Here is a 10554-nt window from a genome sequence, read left to right as displayed (position 1 = left end):
TGTGTTTTTTTTACTTTAAACCGCATAAACACATTTCATTACACCAAATACACAAAATAATGTTCTTTTTAGCAGCATCATATGACCCCTTTAAAGTCACATGTCAGCAGATATTTTGTGTTAAAAGAAATTATCCATCTAACAACAAGAAAGCATTAACAAGCTCAAAACCATCAATATTCCAACCGTATATACTTGAATAAATGATCAATTATCTTATTTCTTTTAACTTCCTAACCACAACAGGAGCTTTGATCAGCAGTACAAGTCAAGGGAACTGAACTTCCATTTGAAACCAAAGTACAAAGTCTGTAAAGGAGACTCGGTCACAAGAAACTGCATTTTTCAGCCAGATGGAAAGTACAAAGTTTAGTACTACAACCCGACTGATTTAGACTGTAACTCTGAAAAATGGCGTATTTATACAGAAAACATGTCACTTGGTCAACATTAATTCTGTCAAGACCAATGACAGTTGATGGTACTTCTGCAAGGTCATGAGAGATATTCCTGTTCTCAAAGAAAAAAAAATAAAGAAAAAATTCAGTAATATAATAAAAGTTCTGGTCGGAAAGTAGAGGGAAACTTGGTATTTGCCACATAAATAAGAGTAAGTTGTATGGGTTATTTATTGTTGTGTTATGAAGTTAGAAGGCTATGTAGTTAATAGAGCGTTTCTCTCAATACACTATGTAGCACTCTTTGTGGACACAAAGAATAGATACATCATAGATAGAGATAAATATAGATACAGCAATAGTTTCAGCTACACACCAATATGGTGGTATTTTAAAAATTCTGGATAAACCTCACTAAAAGAAACCATCACGTTCACAACAAGCTCAAGATCAACACTATTCCAGTCGTATACTTCTTGTTTTAGCAACAGACAATAAATTACTGTTCTCTTCATTTTGTGACCACAACAGGTGGTGTGATTGGTGGAAGTCAAGAGGAAAGACTGAACGTCTATTTGGAACCAAAGTACGCTGAAGTTTGTGAAGGAGACTCGGTCACTATAAACTGCACTTTTCAGCCCGGTGGAAATTATAAACTGAGGTGGTACTACAGTCCGACTGATTTAGACTGTAACTCTGGAACAGAAAGATTACATAAAAAATGGCATAATAATACAGAAAACAATGTCAATTGGTCAGTATTCACCATTAATTGCAATGACATTGGATGGTACTTCTACAGTGTTATGAGAGATATTTCTGTTCTTGACCAAAAATGCAGTAATGGAACACAAGTTCAGTTAGCCAGCTTATGTAGGATCACTGCCTGCATATAAACCCAAAAGACAAGTTCATTAGTTCATCAGCCAAAGTGGGAGAATTTAATTATTATTAATAATATTGTTGTTGTTGTTGTGTGCATACAAAACCTCGTACGTATCGTTCTGTTTAAAGTGGAAATGTGCCTCATTTATGCCAGTTGCCTCATTTGAACAAGGACAATGGTCTTTTTCTCACTGGTATTTAAATTTACATTTAAGTCTGCTTTTACTGTATGTAATGCAATTTGCAAATTGTATTCTTTTTTTTATTAAAGACTGAGATATATTTGTCCTAGCATTCTTTGTGATATATACAGATAATGCAATACACAGACATACAACTTAGATCTGTAAAGAAAAAATGCCAGTATTACATTTTCTGTTTCAGTTTGATGTTTAGTTCGACTTTTAAACAGTGGTTTAGGCTTGCCTTTAGGTTTAATATCGAAACCACATCCAATGTGTCACAGTTCTCAGCAAGTCATGTATGAGATGTCAAAACAAAACTCCATCAAATGTACAGGGCCCCCCCAAAAAAGTATGTGGACACGTAAATCACTTAATGTCCAAATGTCTTGCATTAAATATAAGATATCAAGTCATAAATATTAGATACAATATATCAAGACGAAATATCAATGTGTCATTTATTTGAACTAAATATAGGACAAACACATTCTAAGTGAAATATTTCCCCAAAATATGTTTATGTTTCAAAGTACAAAGAACTGACTTAAAATATTCACTATAAATATCAGTTAATTAAAAGACATTGCACAAATGGTTCAGAAAAGTTCAATTAATTTAGAGAAAATCTTGTGCAGATGCTAATTTGCTATCTATCTAATGCAATGAAATATTTCAATGAAATACAACTGTGACTTGAAGGTCCAAATGTGTTCACATACAAGTTGGGGACATTATTTTTGAGCAGTGCCGTTTCTGCGAGTGAACAGAAAGCGTCTCTGGTGTTTTCCTGATACATCTGATGTCAGTCGAGTTTTTTGTGGTGCTGATTCTCATTTCATGTTCATGCTGCTGACCTGCTTTCATGCCTGTAACTTGTGCGCATTACTTCAAAGCAACTCTCACATTTTAACCCACTTTAAGAGCGGTAAGTGTACTTTCAATAATTTTAAAACTATTACTTTTTCAGCTGCAGATCTTGCATGCTGTGTATTGCATTAGAAGTATAGTTATTTGCAAAAAACATTTGAAAGAATCATTCTGTTTACTTGAATAATGTCTAGTAGACTTAAGCTTCTACAGGAAGACAACATATAATTCTTTTCATAAGCTATCAACAGATAGCTCTGAGACCTATTCATATATGCATGACCACACAGGAACCCGTCTAGGTATCTCTGCCAGACTTCAAGAGCTTTAACCAACACCACGAGTGAGCGAGCGAGGTGCTGTTTTCATTGAAGTTGGATCTATCATTCAATTAGTCTTTTTCTTCTTTTTAGACTATTTTTGCTCTGAAGGAGGTTTATTATTCAAGACCCACTCTGTGCCCAGCTTAGGCATGGATCGACTGTGCAGTATAATAGTTGTTCTTTTACTCACAAGTAAGTGACATTTGTGCTATCTTAAAAGCCTAGTTTGTTAATAACAATGTTTGGATTTAATCTAACACATAGAATTAGCCAGATATTTTAAGTAGAGTTTTTGACACTTTATGACCAAAATATGACCAAGGTTAGTTAATACAAAGGCTTTATCTCAATAAATGTTAGATTTTGATTCTGATTACACAAATGTGTGTTTCACTTAGCAATGGTTTTGTAAGTCAGTTTCAAGCATCTAGTTCAAGAACCTCTTAAATTAGAATAATTTTGTACATTTTGTCTTTTACAGTAAAATTTTGTCCCATCTGTTTTACGTTATTAATGTAGTTTATTAATTACAATATTTGTTCACCAAAACAATAGATTATCGTTTACATTTTCGCTGTTTCATTAATCATTTTGTGTTTCATAACTATTTGATAGTATAAATTTGCAGAAAAGCTGTTAAATTGAATATAACATGTCATTTAATGTTAGATTCCAGTTATGACAACATGTCCCACAATGAAAATGTATATTTCCTGTGCAATATAGTTTTTTTTTTGTTACAGTTAAAACTTTGACTTCTACAAACTACTTTGACTAAGAAACTGACTTTCAAAAATAAACCAAGCAATTAGCCCTATAGTTTACCTTGTATTTACGTTATGGACAAGCTATGAGTAAAAATTACAAATTAACACATTGGTTGACAAACCTTTAATTTAATAGCATTAGAGCTGCTTCATTGCAGCGGCTTAGTATACTGTAATCACGCGATTTGCTGTAAAAATGCAGGGAACCACTCGCTATAAATCTCCTAACTGTGATATTTTCATAAATAGAAGTCGCGTTTTTTTTCATCTGAAACGTGCAGCGATTTATTTTCCAAAGCCACTCATATAATGCAGAAACACTCATGAAGCAAGCAAAACACACGCAACACGTTCACGTATTTGTACTGGTGCGATCTTTGTTGGACAACAGGTTTGTAAACGACTCATACACATGTAAAACTGTGTCGCACACGTGCTACTATAGTACACTTACTCAAGGCTCAGACCGATTTTTGTCGCACCTGTTCCAGATTGTAGAAGGAGCTGCTCAATTTCACGTCCGCCTTCCTTCAAGTCACTCCACACAGTCGCACACAGAAATATGTCAACAACTAGACTTTATCGTTATTATCGCGGGAAGACGAATTCTTATCGTGTGGAGAATTTTTACCGGTATATCGCAAACGATAAGATATCACCCATCCCTACTTCGTAGACATCTTTAATCTCTAATAACTCCATTCTGCTGTCTGTTGTCGGTGTTTCTTTGTCTGAATATGGCACTTATCACATGCTGTGTGGTATCGGCGTTTGGTATCGGGGCATTTTAATGAGTATGAGTACAGGAGCTCAGTATCGGTGCATCCCTACAGAAAAATTAAAGAGTTATGAGAAAATAGGATGCGTGTGATCCGCATCATGTTCAGCAGCAGCAGCTCTTAAAGTAATAGCAGTCAAAAAATCTCATAACCCAGCTGCTGTGATGTCTGTTAATCAAAGAACAAAAGGAAAAAGAGGAAATCAATAACTTTTGTAGCTTTAAGGATTCATCCATTTAATTTAGAATTTAGTGTTTGATAACTTTAAATTTCTGTATATTTCCTACTTTCTGAAGGGCACAGGTATAAATATGATTTTTATTATAATGGGTTTATGTGAAGATTGTTTTAACTTCACTTAAATTAGAAGTTGTTGTTTTTAAAAGTCTAATAAATGTTAAAATTGATAGATCTCAATTGTACTGTAATGTTGAATAGCTATAGACAATGGTTAAATATTAGGAAAAAGAAAAAAAATATTTCCTAGAGATATCAGTAGTATTGGTATCAGTGATACTCACCTTCACTTCAGTCATAAAAAAAGATACCATTAAACAAATATTAAAAATATATTGCTATTATTACAATTATTACAATATAAAAATCACAATTGATTTCAGAAAAATATGCAATTACCTGACCTTAATTTTTTAATCGATTGACAGCACTAATTTTTATTATTATTATTATTATTTTCTTTTCCTAAACCTTTCTGTTTATGTCCAGGATTAAATTAAGGTTTGAACCCCAGATTTTCAATGTGGTTTTAGCCTTTTAGACACCACTGCATTTATGATAATACATTTTTGGAGTTCAAGACCAAAAACACAATTACTGGCTTGTCAAGCAGGTTTGTAGAGAGATTTGGAGGGGAAGAATTTAGGAAAAAATTGTTTGCTTTCCCTTAAGAAAAAAAAGGTTGCAATCATATTTGATTCAATACAACTCCATAATCAAATTCACACATGCATTCTTTGAGAATATAAATCTAGCGTTAACACTGCAGCCATAGGAAGAGCCACACATGTGACAGAATGACCTAACAATGGGCTATTTCTTGTACATTTTTGTGTTACAGCCACAACAATCCCCACAACATCCTCCACACCACCGTCCAGCATTGCTCAGTGGCGGATATGGCTAGCGTTGGCAGTTGGATGTGTAGTACTAGTTGTGTTAATTGTTGTCATATGCATCTTGACTCGCAAACCTAAAGGTACGTCTACAATGACTCAATGTTGCATTTTAAAAAATCGGTCGCCAAATAAATAGTTTAATCCTAAACTAATTTATTTAACAAAAACAATGTTAACTTTGACCAACTCTAATGTTAAGAATCTACAGTTCATTGTCCGTCTCACATTAATGTTTTATACACTTAAAAAAATCGGTGCAGAAACAATTTTCACTCAGAAATATCTAGTGAATTTTACAACTAATTACAAAGAAACGGCAAGCAACACATTGAATTAAGCGTGAAATTTTGGATGACTAAAATACTATTTTTCTGTAAAACGTATTCCAATAATCTTTATTTACAACCTTGAAAAATATTTTTTACAGTGTATGTGGCTTTTGTATGTGGCTCAGTACATTGATAATGATTATTTCAAATGCATGACATAAGCATCATAAAGCATCACAACATAACATCACAATAATAATGATGTTCAAAGATTGTATAACTTTACTCAAACTAGGCCTAACTTCACTCTCAAGCCAACACACATAACGCTAAAGCCTTGTGGTTATGAATGTCTACAGCCTATAACTATCATTTTTGCTTTAAACTGAGGGAAGAATCAAGATTATTTCTTGCTGTTATCAAAATTATGCCACAAAAATCCTTTAAAAGACACACAGACTGTTTGGGGTCCTCATACGAGACGCTGCTGAGAAAATCAATGCATCCTCAGGAGTCTTGGTACAAGGTCAGCCATTTCCTGGGTCGCAAACTGAGCTCTGAATGAGTGTGGGTGTCATGTGGTTAAGAGCTATGAGAGTGAGCTCCAGTTGATGATTACACTGCCTCTCATTGTCTGTGGTTAGACTCGAGCAGTTAGGTGCAGCGTGCACAGCAAAACCATTTTCTTCCAGAACCTCAGCGTGGCCTGTGCTTTGCACTGTTAACTATTTGATGTAACTCTACAGTAATGTTATGTGTTTCTAGAGATCATCTATGAGAACACCAAACCAGTGGAATCGAGCTGCTGGAGGCAAAACCGGACTAAGATGGAAATCTGCGACCTGTCTGAGTCCAAAAAAACTGACACCATTAAACCGCTGAGGAAGTATGACACTCTTTCAAGCAACAGAATCCGCAGGCCATAACTATTCCATATGAAAGAATTATCCCCTGAAAACACATTAAATATCTGATATAAAATGTCTTACCATGGAAACATATTTAATTTTGTAATGTAGCATTGTAATGTAGCATGGGAAGATGTAAATATAAAGCTGTTTTTTTTTTCAGAAAGAGATACATGAGAAAACCTGATTTTTTTACTTTAATGACTTTCAGTTGTATCATACTGAAACATTCTGTGGTTACAAAAAACGTGAAAACAACAAAAAGAAAAATCTGCCACACTCCTTTTCCACTCACAATTAATAATGCATATTATTGTGACAGTACAAATAGGTCTATGGTATTTCAGAAACAACATAAAGATTAATCGACCAAGATTAGATAACAAACCACATACTGTGACAGCAGCAAATGAGGGAAGAAAATAAGGAATTGAGGTGTTTCATACTTATGAATTATTAATTCTTATGCAGTCACTAAAGGAACTAAGAATTGTCTTTGAACGCCCGTTTCCACATAACTCATTTCAGTCATTGACTTTAACACATGAAAACGAGGCTGTGAAGGACAGACTTACAGTCTTTACAATGGCAAGCACTGTATAATGGTAATTTCACAACTCATAACTTAAAACACTGTTCTATGGTGTTTTTGTCTACTGAAGGTTTTTGAACAATGATGTTGTTAAACAACAGTACAACCCATTGAACGAACACACTGTACTTCTATCCCTCACAGCCTCGTTTCATTCGGGCCAAAAATAAAATACTCGACGTTGCGACACACAACAGTTATAGCCTACCTCAGATCTTGAAAATAACTTAAAGGAAACATTAACTTTCAAACTGTGAACTCTGTGTGCACAAACAAGTGCTTTCCATGACAAAGACTGTGTTAGTCGCTGAATATGTATTTTGAACATTGATAAAATTGTTTATTTTATATAGGCCTACTTACCAATTTCTATTCGATTGCGAGACAATAGTGTTCTTTCTGAGAGAAGAACACTATAACACTAAGAGCCCGCCCACACGCTCTTCTGATTGGCTGTACTTTATGATTGATTTTGTCTCGTTTTGAAGGTTATGGGGTTTTTTTTAATTTTTTTAAAGAAATTAATACTTTTATTCAGTAAGCAATAAAACATCATTATTCAGTAAAGACTTTTACACTTTGACATTGGTAATAATAATAAATGTTTCTTGACACTGAAGACTGGAGTAATGATGCTGAAAATTCAGCTTTGTCATCACTGGAATGATTTACAAATGAAAATACAAATCAGTAAAGTGGAATAACATTTAACAATATTACTGTTTTTACTGTATTTTTCAAATAAATAAACTCATCCTTGGTGTGCATGAGAGACTTCTTTCAAAAACATTTAAAAAATATTTCCGTCCCAAAATTTTTTAGTGTATGTTCTGGTGTAAAAATCATTAATTAGATGATAATTAAGCAGCTTTATGAAATGCAGAGGTGGGACAATTACAAAAAAAAAAAAAAAATCCCACTACTAGCAGAAAGTGGGACGCAGTACTGCAGAGAACAACGCTGTCCTAGTAAAAAAACAATGAAGGCCTTTGCCAAACAGGGTCACGCTCACAGACAGGAATTGATGGACACTTGGGTGCCCCAAAATGTAACAGTTCATGCACTTACTTTGTGACCTAGATTTACCAAAAACTGAACAGTGGAAGACTCACAAAGATAGAATCAATTGCTGAACTGTAATTCGGACACTAAGTTAATACTTTCTGCGATATTTGACAAATACGGTATAAAATAGGCCTTAAAACACGTTAAAACTCAAATGGTCACTGAAGAATCGCTCTCACGGTACTTTGATGTCAAACGCCGATCGATCTGCGTAAAAGTACTTCAAAAAAAGTCGCACACACCTAACTTAATATGTGCGCGTATTTGCATCGCTTTGACTGCCCATGCACCTTCTCACGCACCACGATTGGTCGATTATGTACGATGCCTGCATGTTATTGGTCAAACTACGTTTCGAACATTACCATCAGCAAGTATGAAAACAGGAAAACAAAGCCAAAACCTGGATATTGTAGGCAACATATAAATCCTTGCCAAGACGTGTCCGGGAAAAAGAGCAGTGGTCACCCCACATTTAGAAAATGTCTTTAATATAGGTAAAACTGATTTTTACAGACGTTTATCAGATGTTTGTACACAGCAGATGCTTTCCAGATGAAACGATCTTTAACAGACATCTTGAAGACATGCGTGTGCTTTCTAAATAATCTCAAATGAGTTCCTCGTTCAGCTCAAAGCATTCACCGATTAGGTCAGCAATGTATACTAGTGTTGGGTCGTTCTTGAACGATTCGTTCGTTTTGAACGGATAAGAGGTGGTGAGCTAATCATAGACTGAAGACTCAGGGAAACAATGTATTAATATTTTCTGTTTCTTATAGCAGTTTTGTATTGTTTGTAGTGTGATCAACGTTTGCGTAAGTAGTAGACATATTAGGGAAGTAACACGTAACATTTTAATTATATTTTGTTAAAATGAACGAAATGACTCGAAAAAAGATTCGTTCATTTTGCTGAACGAGACTCAAAGGTCCGAGTCGGTAAAATGATCCGAACTTCCCATCACTAATGTATACACATCGATGAGTTCCTGGTGAAATCGAACTTGCTTTTAGATCAGTCTTGTGATTTCATAGTGCCATCAAGTGGTCTTTTTTTTTTTTTTTTTGGCTTTCTAGCAAAATAAAATACAATAAAAATGAACACTACAATTAAATAATATTGTTTCTTAAGTGTCATAATTGTACGATGTTAAATATTTTCAAATGAGGAAAAAGAAAACTTTGTCCATTTATGTCCTTTGTCCATTTTATTCCGACCCACATAGTGTCATATTTTAGATTCACAAACTCATAATTTATAAGAGAACCTTAACAGACCAATGACCAGCAATGCAGCGGCGCGCTCAGTGGGTGTGACCGGAGCAGCGCGTCTCTCCCCCGGTAACCGCTGCTGCTGCTGCTGCTGCTGCTGATGGAGGGAGAGAGCGAGACAGGCGGAAGGTGGGTGGGGCCATCCGAGCCATTGTCGGGATAAACGCACCTCACGCTCGGGCGGTTGAACGCTGAGCTCGCGCTAATCCGCGCAGGAGAAGACTGAATAAACAACACCGGTTTGGCCGAAGCTTTGTTTTAGGTAAGCTTTTGGAAATGCTGCACGAATTTTTGACGGTGTCTTGCAAGCAAGCAGAGAGTTAAAGCTTCATTGCGTTGCTTTTGGGGCCAGACAGGACATGCATGCTGTGTAGCCTATACATGTGAATGTCAGCGAAAATGACAGATATGAGGGTTGCATGCAATGAACTGAGTCAGTAAATAAATTGTTCAGATCAGCAGCCTAATTCCCAGTGTCTCCATTGCACTAATGCAAACACATGCAAGCTTCTCTTTGCTGACAGGACTGCATGGCACAAGTTGTCACAGTAATTGCATGCAATTGTTAGCATGCATAATAAATCAAGACTTTAAAAGACGTTTCATTTTCTCTCTGGATCACATTATTTATTTAAATGATGCTACATTTGAAAAGGGCTTGAGGTCAGTGATGTGGATTTATTGTGGTTTACATTTTTTGATGCTTATGCATTATTTTTGTTTCTTATATAACATATGGTCTATGAAATATACAAGTTCTGGTCGCTTGATTTACTAAGCAGCATGCTATAGTGCACTGAACCAGAATGATTTGCTTACCTAAATGGGGGACATTCCATAGATTACTGTTGTTTTTATTTTTTCTATAGTTAATAATTACAACAGACTGACTAACCCATAGAATATTTTTTTATTTATTTATGATAAATGTATTTAGTATTTATAATAAATTTATTTCTTTATAATGCTTAAATACATTGTTATTAAATGTATTTATTTATGATTTATTTGGTTTAATACACCAATAATTTAATATATGATGTAGATGATTTATTGTCCTTGTGGGAATATTGGGTCCCACAGTTTAGGCAAAACAAAACACACAC

The 10554-nt window shown here is 34.9% G+C and overlaps 1 protein-coding gene across 1 annotated transcript in view; it reads left to right on the top strand.

Moving 5' to 3' along the window:
• The first annotated feature begins 9403 nt into the window (after window positions 1–9403).
• LOC107655405 (WD repeat-containing protein 47-like) overlaps window positions 9404–10554 on the top strand; it is a 15166-nt gene continuing 14015 nt past the window's right edge. Inside the window, exon 1 of the mRNA XM_016442883.1 lies at window positions 9404–9710. The gene's annotated coding sequence lies outside the window, so the exon portion shown is untranslated. The remainder of the gene's footprint in view (window positions 9711–10554) is intronic.

The sequence above is a fragment of the Sinocyclocheilus anshuiensis genome, unplaced genomic scaffold (genome assembly GCF_001515605.1).
Source record: "Sinocyclocheilus anshuiensis isolate Anshui unplaced genomic scaffold, SAMN03320099.WGS_v1.1 scaffold880, whole genome shotgun sequence".
NCBI lineage: Eukaryota > Metazoa > Chordata > Actinopteri > Cypriniformes > Cyprinidae > Sinocyclocheilus > Sinocyclocheilus anshuiensis.
Note: the sequence above shows the minus strand (reverse complement) of the source record. Positions and strands in the feature narration are given on the sequence as shown.